This window comes from Phyllopteryx taeniolatus, chromosome 16 (assembly GCF_024500385.1).
Source record: "Phyllopteryx taeniolatus isolate TA_2022b chromosome 16, UOR_Ptae_1.2, whole genome shotgun sequence".
NCBI classification, from domain to species: Eukaryota; Metazoa; Chordata; class Actinopteri; order Syngnathiformes; family Syngnathidae; genus Phyllopteryx; species Phyllopteryx taeniolatus.
In genome coordinates this window covers 10713802-10727913 of record NC_084517.1, presented here as the reverse complement: position 1 = coordinate 10727913, position 14112 = coordinate 10713802, and the positions used below count along the sequence as shown (strand labels likewise).

Below are 14112 nucleotides of genomic sequence, written 5' to 3'. Positions count from 1 at the left end.
TGCTTCCCTATATAGACCGATGTATCATTTTACTAATATCTATTTTCTAATATCTTTTCCCATTTGTTCATAAAATACGCATTTTGGATAGAACACAATGAAATGAATAAAAATTATACAAAATAAACGCAAATATCCATTGGCAATTAAAAAAAAACACCCCAGAATGCATTGCGCCATGCAATGTTGAATTATCGCAGTAATCCATCCATCCAGCCATTGTCGGCATTGGAGGCGCAGAACATGGTCCACTCGGACTTTTTTTTTATGAAACCGTGACTTTGTGTGTTGTGTGTGATATAGTGACGTCTCGGTCGTTTCCGCTGTGCATGTTTGGAAGTCCAACTGATTAAGTCCATTAACTCTGAGTCAATATCTTTGCATAATTCTAGCTGAATGTTACTCATTACTAACACTGATGCTATTATTTTTTGACAGTACTTATTATTTACTGTTTTGTAGTTCAAATGTGATTGTCTTTGAATTATGTAATGGGCTAGTGTAATTAAAAACAAAAATCTGCAAAACTGCCTGATTATTGCCAATTTGAAAAAATGAGTTTGATTAGCAGCTGGCACGGTGGCCGAACCCTGAACCTGAGGACTGTGAGGCAGACGTGCTCATCATTCTTGCTGTCTGTTTGTACACTGCAGTACGCTTATTAAAATTAGGTGCCATGCCCGACATACTCCATACCGCCCTTGTCCTCATTAAGGTCACTGGGGAGCGTGAGCCTATGCCATCTGACTTTGGGAATGAGGCGGGGTACACCCCGGAGTGGTCGGCAGCTTATCGCAGGGCACACACTATGGGCAACTCAGAGTCTCCGATGAACCTACATGCATGTTTTTGGAATGTTAGGAGGAAGCTGGAATAACCAGAAAAAAACTGTGCTAACCTCGATTTACAGGCTAACCAAAATATTTCAAGTAGTTGTGGTCTACTTTAGTTGTATTAAAACATACTGTGCATATTTATAACACTCACAATAATCATTTGACTGATTTGGATACCATAGTGTGCAAAATGTTTGCAGTCTCCACACCAGGGCTCACAGCATGGTGTCCGCGGGCACGAGATAGACCATAAGGTCAACATGAGTAGCCCTTCGGCCTATTCTAAAAATAGCTCACCTAAGATTGGACATTGTGATTTGTTAGGAAAGTGATCATTTGCAAATATAAACACATCGCGATTTATAGAAATATAGTGTTGCAGATTGATATTTATCTGTTTCCTACCTTGTTAAATCGTTGTTGATAATTATTGCAAAATCATTAACGTGATTTATGCCTTTACACAGATGAATATCATTTGCTATTGAGTACATTTGTCAATTAATAAGTGTGTATTAAATTGGTAGCACTTTGTATTAGTAATCAGTACCCAAGGAGTAGCGCTCACTTTCAAAAAGGTTGGTGACCCCATCGTTTTTTTCCAGTTTAATTCTACACCACTGTTAACTGTGACCACAATAATAAAGATATTGTACTCTACCTTAGTATCAAAATTAGTGATTTGTCATATAGTGCAGGTGTTCCTAATGGTGTGGCAACTGTGTGCACATTAATAACTGAAGCTGGAAAAGCAGAGGTGGAAGTCTCAGGTGACATTTTAGAGTGAACCCTGCAAATGAGATTAAGAGCGATGTGAAGAATAGCTCCTCTGTGTCACTAACGTAGTGAGCTGCACCCACATGCTGTAGGCCATGGGCAAGCTGGCTGGACATTTGCTGGGGGTGTTGAGACAGGACAAACAATGTGGTTCAGATCATGAAAACAGAGCAAGGGGCCATCAAATTCCTCCTCTCAAATATTTTGCCTGGATGATTTGTTTTTTTGCCTCACATCTGTCTTTAAGTCACATCTTTAAAAAGGACACTTCATGGCAGTGTCCTACCAATGACTGGCAACCAGTTCAGGGTGCTCTGGTTCCCCACAACTTTAATGACATCAAGTGGTATCTATAAAATATATGAACAGATGCACAAAGAGAAATCAACTAGGTAGATCAATGTTTTTATTTATCCAAGACAAATATTTTACAATGAAAAACAAACCACAAACAAAGAGTAGGACACACTTATAGTCCACTTAATCTCCTTAAATCACACTAAATCAAATTTTTGAGGCTTGAAATCTTTGTACGGCCACATTCTCCCTCCACAGTGGCCACTTGTTGCTCTTATTTATCTTGTTCCCACGCCTTGTCTGTCTGCATGCACTTGTGAGGCTGTGAACGAAGCACCGGGGCTCATTTAAAAAGCACTAGACGAGAAGTGTCTCGGTCCACGGTGCGTGAGTGTTCCACTCTGCATTTTGGATGTTTACCCTCCAGGCTGCTTGTGTCTGTCTATGTCTGAGCCTCCTGCTTGCTTACATCAGTGGTGATGCGTGGATGAGGGGCCAACATGTCCACAGCCAGCAGCAAAATGTGTCATTTTCCTCCTTTATCTGTCTTAGTGTCACGGACCACAGCTTTAAAATGTACAGTAAGATGTATGTTTGATGGAGGCCACAAATCTAACAAAGTGCAGTTGTATAGTCAGGGGTTCTCTGCTGTTGTATAGAACAATTGATCAACTGGTTATTTCTTGGTTTAAATAATAACAAATGCTAAAAATACCTGTCAGTCAGTGTTGTCATCACCTTCACCAACCAGGTATCTTTTCTTTACACAAGATTACACAGAAACTACTTAAGCAATTTCCTCAAAACGTAAATGGGCCAAGGGTGAACCTTCCTACAGACTGTCTCTTTTATAAAAAGCTGCATGCAGTGAAACTCATCAGTATGGTTAATATTGTCGTGCAAAGCAGAGAAAGTGGAAAGTTTTCTATATTATAATATTTAGGCAAGAACCACTCTTGGACTTCATGATTGTATTTTTTTCCCCTGAATAAATCTTCTTAAAGGAAATTTACATAATTTACTTTTCTCTACACCGTGATTGTAATCTGAATCACACAAGCAAAAAGAGAACAGAATTCGTTGTTAGGGAGCAGAACTAAACAACTTGTACTTGTAGGCTTGTTCATTGTATTCTGATTAATTGTTAATTATTTTGAAAAAAAAAAAAAAAAAGACAAACCGTCATATTTTCCACGAACTGAAAATGATGTGTTCAAGTGTCTTGGTGTGATCAAGATTTCGTATTCAAAGGACAAATGAACTTGGATCTTTAGTTATAACTGAAAGGCAATATTGCTACTTACTGTAACTCCACTCGGTAGTGCACTAGAGCACTACTAGCATTAGCACCTGGTAAGCAAGCAACAAAACGACCTTTGGAGCCAACGGTGTATTTTTGTGCTTTGTTTACCAATGACGACAGAGCCTCTTTATCTTTTTTTTTTTCCCAACTCCCAACCTTCATTTATCGCAGGCCCTCATGCGCAATCTCAATTTCACCTACAGCATGTTCATCTTTACACTTAAATACACTCCTCACGCGGGTGCCAGCGCATCCATGTAACCATGGAAACCTTGTCAGATTCTCCACGGCTTCCGGAGAGGGTGGTGCTCTTCGAAACCTCTTTTGTGTTGCTTCAAAGACCAGGCGGTGCTTGGACATCAGTGTGGCGGCTAAACCAGCAGTGTGTGTGTGTGTGTGTGTGTGTGCATGTGTGTGTTTGTGTGTGCGTGTGTGTGCGTTTGTGCTCTCTGTGTGTGTCACCCTGGTTGGACTGTGGGGTTCAGGCATAGGAATGCCGGACAGGATGTTGGGAGAAAATCCTGGGCTGTAGAGCTATAATAGAAATACAGTCTGAGATGATTGCAACATGGAGACACAAAAATCTCTGAACATTATCCCTTGAGTTCAATTCACGATTCTGGAACCTCTACGGAGAATTGGGTCACCAAGTACCTTTTTACACTCTCATATGTGCTCACTGTCAAAAAGCTGAAAATTGTGGCGAAAATCCAGCAGTCGTCACATTACATGTCATGTCCCTTTGGCTTGCTGGCCAAAATGAATTGTGCACTGTGTCAAGAGTAAACACAGGAACAAGCAGCATGTAATCAAAAAACATAAAGATAGCAATGCACAACTGCAGAGCCTCCTTTTTCTTTGTTTGGGAGAAACTAATGTATTTAGTTGCTAGCACCTGCACACTTTAGTAATGTAAAAGTGGTGAATATGTGAAAAATAACGTTAGGAGTTAGTACAAAGCCATTAACAATCAATCAAATAAGTGACATCCATAAGTAATAATAATTGAAATCCAAATTCACTGTAGTCTATAGTGGTGTAGAACTGCTGTGCATCATGAGAAGTTTAATAGTTTGTCTCAATAAAAAAGTCAAAATATTCTAAGCGCCCCTAGATGCAATGCAAGTTTGATATTTACAGTAAGTATAGAACTCACTGCATGAGCTTTGTGTCTGAATCTTTATTCAGCTCCATGAGAAATGTTTAGAGATTCTTATCCGAGTTGACCTTTTTTCACTCCTCATTTACAGCATCTGATGGAATGCCTTGAGGAATAGACAGATAAGCTTGGAGAATTAAAAAGGGCAAGTTTTGATGATCATTTGTCACTTACTGTAGCCTAGCAGCAGCTACAATAATTAATTGAGTCTAGATATTTTGGAGAGCCTTGCGGTCGGCCTGCGGCTGTCTGGGGGTGGCGGAGTCTCTGTCTTCCAAGGACTGCAGAACATTTGCGCTGGTTTCCTGTCATTGTTATTGGTGAAAGGTCACCCCACCTTGTCTTCTTGATTGTCTTCTTACATGCCTTCATCAGAAAGATTGTTTGCTGCTTTAATACAGTAAGTTATATGGAGGTCTGCATGGATATAGCTCAACTTCTTAATGTAATAGTGTTCTTTTCAACGCATAGATAGATAGATAGATAGATAGATAGATAGATAGATAGATAGATAGATAGATAGATAGATAGATAGATAGATGGATGGATGGATGGATGGATGGATGGATGGATGGATGGATGGATGGATGGATGGATGGATGGATGGATAGATAGATAGATAGATAGATAGATAGATAGATAGATAGATAGATAGATAGATAGATAGATAGATAGATAGATAGATAGATAGATAGATAGATAGATAGATAGATAGATAGTCGGTCGGTCGGTCTGTCGGTCAATCGATAGACAGACAGACAGACGCTTTTTTCTTATCTCGTGAAGAAGATTAGATAACGATAGATTAGCTAGATTAAGCCCCACCGTCACAATATACAGAATATACAGAAATAATAATTTTTGCACTCACTGATAGACAGATATATGGGAATTTAAGTTTTTATTCTAGTTTCACTTCCTCTATAGGTATAATGTTCAGGTGTATATAGTTTATTCTACCTATAATTTCTATAGGTACAATGTCTTTTATATGACTATTAAAAAGGTATCAAATATTTGCCTCTATGGCGTTAAAAGGCTGATGTGTACATTTTGATGACGTATTGCGTATGGTACAATGAACTGAACACTTTAAGCCCAGTGGCTAAGAGCATTTTGCTGATAGTTTAATGTTTTGTGCCTGAGATAATGCACCAACTGCAATGACACAAAACATAAAACAATAAAAGGTAACAGATATAGATATAGACAGGTTAAATATTAGTCAAGGTTCAAAGTAAACAGAAATTCCAGCTGATAGTGTGTTTGTTAGTTTGTGTATTACTGAAGCAGGCATCTCACTATTGCATGCTTTTGTGTGTATGTGTGTGTGTGTGTGTGTACAGGATCAAATATGCTTTGTGATTCACTCTGTGCTGCCTGTCTTTTATCGTAGAGTACATGTTGAAAGGTCTTGCACATACTGTACGTGCGCTAGTCACTTCACATGCGTGTGATAACATTGAGGAGTCACCCTTCCCGTCTCTATAATCTTTGTTAATTGTTGCCAGCTTTCAGAGGAAATGGTCCGTATGACAGGTCTGCCAAAGGATGTTATAGCATTGAATACGCAGCGACCCGTTTATAAATTTCCCCATCCTGCCATATTTTTAGGAAGGTGCTATTTCAAGCAGGTAACATAACAGTTTGACTCTCAGAGAAAGACACGTCACACAATTGTGGTGTTGCTCTGATTCTGTGAAGTAGGGGTGGGACTCTTTCGTCACCTCAAAATTTGATTCAATTGTGATTCACATGGTTACTGTTTGATTCTAATATCGATTATGGATGCATCTTGAATCTATGCATTTTTTCTTTCTCACCGTGTGATTACTTACTAGTTTTTAAAAAGTATTTGTAATGACCTGTATTTAAATGTTTTAAGTAAATTACAGGTACATTTAATTCCATTATCTTTAGCCATCCATCCATTTTTTGTACCGCTTTATCCTCACGGGCGTGCTGGAGCCTATCCCAGCTGTCATCGGGCAGGAGGCGGGGTACACCCTGAACTGGTTGCCAGCCAATTGCAGGGCACATACAAACAAACAACCATGCGCACTCACATTCACACCTACGGGCAATTTAGAGTCTCCAATTAATGCATGTTTTTGGGATGTGGGAGGAAACCGGAGTGCCCGGCGAAAACCCACACAGGCACGGGGAGAACATGCAAACTCCACACAGGCGGGGCCGGGGATTGAACCCGGGTCCTCAGAACTGTGAGGCTGACGCTCTAACCAGTTGTCCACCGTGCCGCCCGCCTCCATTATCTTTATATCAATATTAAATTGAGAAGTTCAATTAATCACTGAACAATTTGTCAACAGAGGTTTTTTGGTGTTCCAAAAAGCCAACAGTGGTGTTTCAATTGTGTGTCTTAAAATTAGTGGCAAAAGCATGACGACTGTTTATAATTAAGCCTATAGTGATGAATATTTGAATTTGTCTTTATCGCAGTCTTATCTCACAAATCAATCCACGCATCCCTCACATCGATAGAGATCATGCATTCAGTCTCATGCGACCACATACATGTTGTGATGTGGCGTGACTTATTTTTGAGGCGGTGCCTTTCCTCAGAGCATCATGGACTTAAATGTGTATATATGTGTGCGCTGTATGCACCGATGTCTGTAAAGTACACCAATACACAAGTGAGTGATGTATGTTATTTGCTGTTTTATCATGGGTTGTAAGATGTTCGCTGCTTGCTTTTTTGTTTGTTTATTATTGAAATATATCAACATATGCTGGCGGTACGGTGGCCGACTGGTTAGAGCGTCAGCCTCACAGTTCGGAGGTGCGGGGTTCAATCCCCGTCCCCGCCTGTGTGGAGTTTGCATGTTCTCCCCGTGCCTGCGTGGGTTTTCTCCGGGCACTCCGGTTTCCTCCCACATCCCAAAAACATGCATTAATTGGAGACTCTAAATTGCCCGTAGGCATGACTGTGAGTGCGAATGGTTGTTTGTTCCTATGTGCCCTGCGATTGGCTGGCAACCAGTTCAGGGTGTACCCCGCCTCCTGCCCAATGACAGCTGGGATAGGCTCCAGCACGCCCGCGACCCTAGTGAGGAGATGCGGCTCAGATAATGGATGGATGGATGGATGTTGTATACTGCATATTTACTATTTATTCCTTTATCAATTCAGAATCATTTAAATCTGCACTGTAAGGCATCTAAGAATCAAGAATTTTTCTGTTGAGGTGAAACTGTGCTTATTTTATTTTACTGGTCTCTAGTCAATCACAGGGCACATATCGACATACAGCCATTGACAGTCAAAGCTCAAGTCAAGATCCAAACCCTGATCCTTTTGACTCTGAGGCAGACATGCTAGCCACATGCGTCACCCAGCTGCCCACCACAAATAATAATAGAAAGGGAACACAAAATAAGCCGTATTTCCACAAAACTTGATGCAGCTTTTTCCATCTCACCTACACAGAAGCTAAATCAATGGCAGCGCAGAGCAAGGGTTACTTGAGTGGGCTTTCAAAATGGACTCAACATACTGTACATCTCTGCAAGGCAGTAAAACCAACTCATTTCAACAATCTAATAAGCTAAAATCATCCATCCATTTACTGAGCTGCTTACCCTCACAAGGGTCACGGGAGTGCTGGAGCCTATCCCAGCTATCATCGGGCAGGAGGCGGCGTACACCCTGAACTGGTTGCCAGCCAATCGCAGGGCACACATAAACAAACAACCATTCGCACTCACATTCACACCTAGGGGCAATTTAGAGACTTCAATTAACCTACCATCCATGTTTTTGGGATGTGGGAGGAAACCAGAGTGCCCGGAGAAAACCAATGCAGGCACAGGGAGAACATGCAAACTCCACACAGGCGGGGCCAGGGATTGAACCCCGGTCCTCAGAACTGTGCCGCCAAAAATCATTATTAATAAAATAAAATAAAATAAAACAAAATATAATGAAATATTTCTAATACTACACTAGAATTAAATATGATGTGGATAACAACATTTTGGATGTGAACTGTCATATAATGCATGCAAGTGGCACGATTAACGGTTAAATATTCCAAAACGCACCAGGAACAACTGACCCAGACTGCAATCTTTGCTGGCCTTTAAACAAACATCTGCCATCCGGCAAACTTCTGCACAGTGTTGCACAAAGATCCAAGTAAACAAAGAAGCTACAAAACCCTAGTAGCTGACCAAAGTCACGTTCACATGCAGTATTTAATATTTCATTGTTAAAGCCTGTAAGAGCCAGGTTCCCTCTGTGAAGTAGGTACAATATGCGTTAGCTGCCAGCAGCACCACACAGCCACGAAATGCTTAGAGATATGCAAGAGAACTGAGAAACCTCATTAGGAGTTCTTATGAAACAAAGAACAATAATCCATAAAGTGCAGTGGAATAGCAGTTGAAATTGACCCGGGAACTATGATATTATGTAACCTTTGACGTCACGATGAGCCAAATAGTCATTTTAACTTTTTAAATAAACTGCGTTTTTGCTTTGGCTTATGTAAATTTCATATATGGTTATTTTGTTAGATATTATTCAAACACATTGAAATTGTGTTCTACTTGTGTTAATAAATTGGGAGGTTGGCCTTTGAATGTGAGCGTTAACGTAAAGACAGCTTTGCAAGTGTCACAGAATGGCTGGAAGCACCATTATGAAAAATAACGGTTGTGGCTCATATAAAGTAAGAGCTTTCGCTAATCATGAAAAGAACTGTTAGTATGAAATAATGCAAACAGTTGATCTCCTTTTGTCACATATGCAAATTACAATGCTCTGTGTCACAAATACGTATTAGTGACGCCAGTCCCAACAACAGCCCCACTGTACAGTACTGTCATGAGTCCAAGGCCACTCTGGCCCAGGCAGCGCTTGAAACCTGGACCTTGTGTTCATGTGGGTAAAAGTGGGTGGGTGTGTTTCTGGTGATAGTGATTTTGTCCCTACCGGAGCAAGAGTCCACAATGCCACATTCCATTCTGCTAAAGGTTCACCACCCCGGCCAGACAATAAGCGGGAGGGCCGCGCCCTGCCAGGGGTGGAGGGGGAAATGACTTGCTGCTCACCCTGAAATAGACTCACCCCTACTTGTCCTCCTCCATTCCCACCATGCAATAGAGACACTACATCTTACAGCAGTAAAGTAATCCCTCGTTTATCGGGGAGGGGGGGGGGGGTTAGATTCTGATCTGCAATAGGTGCATTCCATAAAGTAGCAACCACATATTTTTTTAATTATTACATATTTTAAAGCTTTACAAAACTCCCCAGACTCTCATTAAGGCCCCTTTATACTCCCGCGGTCACATGACCGACAAATTGCCCCGCGTGGCCTGTCTGTGTAGCTTGCCGCGCACACGTCAAAAATTGTTGCTGTGCGTCGAACGCCGCGGAGATCATCTCTCGTGATTGGTCTGTTTTAATCACATGCTGTCATGACGTACTCAGCGTGCCCCTTGGGTCTACATAGAATCTACGCCGCCGCCTTCTCGATCGATTTTGCAGCATAATTAAACGTATCATCTGGTAATCTAGGTCCATTTGTTCTAGCAGACACTGTTCCACGGTCGCCATTGTTGTTTCTTTGGTCCTTGTTACGGAAAGGAAAGTAAAAACGGCCACCGGAAATGGCCCAAAAAATTTAGCGGAAACTCCACCCTGTGGCGTCCTTGCCAATACCAGTGGTAGCGACACCCCCAACTTGGAGGTGAACTGCAGTACATTTTCAAAACTGTGCGCGTGGGTTGCGCTCGAGTCGCCGTCCGCGCGAGTATAAAGAAGCCTTTGGTCTTCCCCACTCTCCTATCAACCTCTGCCATATTCTTATAAACACTTTCTGTACTTTTAAACACCTTTTAAACTCTAAACATACAGTAATGCACAGTAGTAGACTACTGTACACTATGTGCATTTGATTCCTTAAAACGTGTTATAATACATTTTTCGTTTTTTTTGTGTTTTTACGGTTTCAATGTTTTAGGCTAGGAAGTGTTTCTTTTACCACCAAAAATTTACAGCATACATTGAAAATATAGATATAGTGAGTCACTGTACATGACTTTCTTTACCTCCTCTTTGTTTTTGTAGATATGTATACAGTGGTGTCTTAACTAACCAGTTTAATTTGTTCCATGACGCTCGGAACTCCAAACACGGTAATCTCAAATCAACGTTCCCTATTGAAATTAATAGACATTTATCTGTTAAAGCCATCCAATAAAACACCATCAAAAAAATGTGTAATGTTTTTTTTGGACTATATGAAAACATACAACAATAACAGGAATGTTAACAAAGTTAATTGTTTGTGTACCATGATTAATTCATTGTGCTTCTTCTGGTGTGTGTGCCTTGGCCACCAGGCGGTAGTATAATATATACATATGAATGTAGCGAGAGTAATCTTTGTAGTAAGTGCGCTGCACCGATCTCTGCATTCCTGTGATTCGTGTTCAAATGTTTTAACACGTTTGACATAAAGTATTAATAAAATCATATCGCTAGCCATGATGTGCAGTAGTGAGAGGCTGAGCTGCACTGTATTTGTTTTCAGAGAAGCTTGTGGCTAGGTCACAAGGCAATTAGAGTTCCTGTCCCTAACGCAATACTGTACGTATGTCCCGTGTGGGATATCTTACCATTCTGTACGGCTCTTTGCCAAATTTTCTGTTCCACAAAAATCAGAGTACGAGTACTTGTACCATAACACCCTTAACAATGATGAGTTGTGCTCTTCTATCATGCATTTCTAGTGCAAGTCATATACTCATACTTTCTCTTAAGTGTCCTGGACTCTCTCACATTAATCTATGAGTTGTCTTTGTGAGCTTGAAGGCAAGAGAGGAACATTGGGGGATTCCGCTCAGCAGGGGTGGAGGATTGAGGACAGGAAGAATGGCTGAGGAGATAAAACTTGTTGTTTGATAGGACTGAGGTGTCAGTCAGCGGCAGGTCATCTAGATGTGTTTACAAAAAAAAGAAGACTGTGCTGCAGACTTTAGCCACAGGGCTGAACCTGTGAGCAGATCCTCAAGATAGCCCAGTCTGTTAATTTTGTCTTATCAGTCTTTACCCCCGCTGTGTTGTCTGACATTGTCTATTTTCAGGCCTTTCCCCTATTGTGTGTATTGTAATGGGAACCCTCTTGAGAATGTAGCTTTGGGGTCTTTTGTTGCATTTGTCCCATCCTGGAATGGAAGTCGGGGACAGTAGTTTGCTTTGTTTCCCTCCTCTGCCTGCCTCGCAGCCGGTCCAATGGTCCTGCTTGAAATCCAACACCCCCGTGCCGCCTGGGAGAGTGGTGCACCACATGCACTCAAGAGCATAAAACCTGCAGTGTGTTGGTTAAAAAGGGACCAAGTTCACAATGGTGAAGCCATCAAACATTTAGTGCGTTCGTCTGGGGCGTTGTTAATCTGTGGCAAAAACGACACATGACAATCACAAGGCCCTCAAGGCTGCCTGATTTGTCATGACACCAAGTAACCATGGTGCCTGGCAGAGTGTCACTGTGCAGTTGCTCTTGATACTGATCAAAGGAGCCAAACTTGTGGGAGCACCGCCCCCTCTCAATGAGGGAATGAGAGGAGAATAAGCAACGGTAGAGACTTGAAAGAGTGACCAGCTGAGCGTGACAGCTTCACTTTCAGCGCAGCATACTGTAGCAGATGCTTGGACAGAAGGAGGCCAATTGATACTATAAAAAAAAAAAAAAAAAACTCCACTTAGACATTTCAGCTCTTTTTGTTCTGCTGCAGTAACAGAAGTTGTGTCAGATGAGCAGGTCCGTGCTTGAGGTTAAAAGAGCTTGCAGCCAGAGATGCTTCACAATGTGTGCATGGCATGCCTGCAGTTGCGCTAGTAGAATGAGTGGCAGCCCTTCAGCCCCTCACAGACAACACAAACACACACTCCTTGGTACTCACACAAACCACAGACTGCCTCCCCTACATCAGCCTTGCAGCTAAAACCACTCTCCATTAAGCACAATGTGCAGTGCAGCCTGTCAGCACTCAACAGATGATACAGCTTTTTTGGGGCTAATACCCATATCATATACTTAATATTTTAATATACAATACAGTGTTAATATTAATGCATAAATTGTATTGAATTGGAGGTACAGTACTAATCTGATTCTGTGGTGTGGATCATTCCCTTGATACCACGTTGACTACAAATGGGCATATGACTGAAGTTAACGATTAACAAATTATTTTCCAAATATTTTTATGTGCACTCCACCAACACCAGAACCAATCCACACAATTTATAAAGACCTCTATGAGATAAAGATGCCAACTCCAGCTCCTAAGAAAGAAAAACTATGAGCGAGTCAATGCAGCGTCTGATTCGAAGAGGCAATCTTGTGACTCACGTGTGTTTGGGGAATATAAAATGAGGCCTGGCATTGTTTCGGAATGATTGGTATTCAACACAACTTTTTCCATTTTTTATGCCAAAGCCTTGCAGAAGCGGAAATTCAAAGGACACACTCTGCTTTAGCTGCCTGAGAGGCTGCACTTGTGCGCTTACTGGCCACTTCATTAAGTACACCCTCACAATCCAACAGCTGTATAAAAACACAAATCTACCTGATGTTTAGTTTTGATCACACTGTGATGGATGGGCTATGGATTGAATATTTTGGTAACCATTGTAGTTGTACAGTGATAAAGCGTGCTGCATCATATTAAGAGCTGTTTCTAGTATTTTGGTTACTTTATTAAATAGGATGTGGCAACTCATAGTATTGTTATCATTCTAAAAGCGTTTTAAAAGTGTTTTATATACAGTAGATTTTGTGGTAGTGGAGGAGATCTTACTTACATGACGGAAATAGATTTCATATTATATTTCCTTACAATATTACTTCCAGCTACAAATGAATGACTCGGGTGGAAAAATGCACTTGTTGGTCAATTCTGAATGGAAAAACTAAAAGTTACAAAGTACAATTTACATGTAGTCCATACATAAAATCCCATTTTCATTTTTTCTATAAGGCCAATATCTTTACATAGCAATCAAACAATTGACCTTCGGATTATGGTGTTCACATGAGTTACTTAAAGAATATACAGGGAAAAGCCAAAAGTCACTTCTTAATCCTGTTTACATATTACTGAGCGCTGCATTGTGGAGCCCACAATATGCCATACATCATACTTTTCTTTCAAGTGTCAAGCTTCCTTAAAACACAGAGAATAACTAGAGATGCGAGCAGCTATAATCGGGCCCTCGCACCCCGGCCCCGTTGGGGTACTGGCAGTTTGAGTTCCTGGCAGTTTGGGGTGTTGTCACGATGAACGGCCGAAAATTGCCCCCGGGTGGTAGGTTGGACACCACGCTGTAGGACATATGAAAAGTTATGTCCCATATTGAATAAATGTGGGATATTATTATAGTAATATATATAGTATATAGTAATATTGGTAACAGTAACACAGTTTGCTGCACATTGCGCAAAAAGAATTGTATGAAGTTACATAGGACATTATGTCACATTATCTCATAATGCACCAAATAGAGGGGAAAACAGTATGTTGGTTGACCTTTGATTTCAGATTTTGAGACAAACTTTCTTAGAGGACCAAGTGGAGGAAAAATTCTACTGTTGAAATAAAGTATTTAACCAGTATAAAACATACGATGAGGCACGGCGGGCGACTGGTTAGCACATCTGCCACATAGTTCAGAGGATTGGGGTTCAAATCCTGGCCCCACCTGTA

General features: G+C 41.1%; 1 protein-coding gene across 1 annotated transcript in view; it reads left to right on the top strand.

Moving 5' to 3' along the window:
* The window catches only part of nherf1b (NHERF family PDZ scaffold protein 1b), a 33188-nt gene that overhangs the window by 1488 nt on the left and 17588 nt on the right, over positions 1–14112 (top strand). The gene's annotated exons all lie outside the window — the stretch shown is intronic.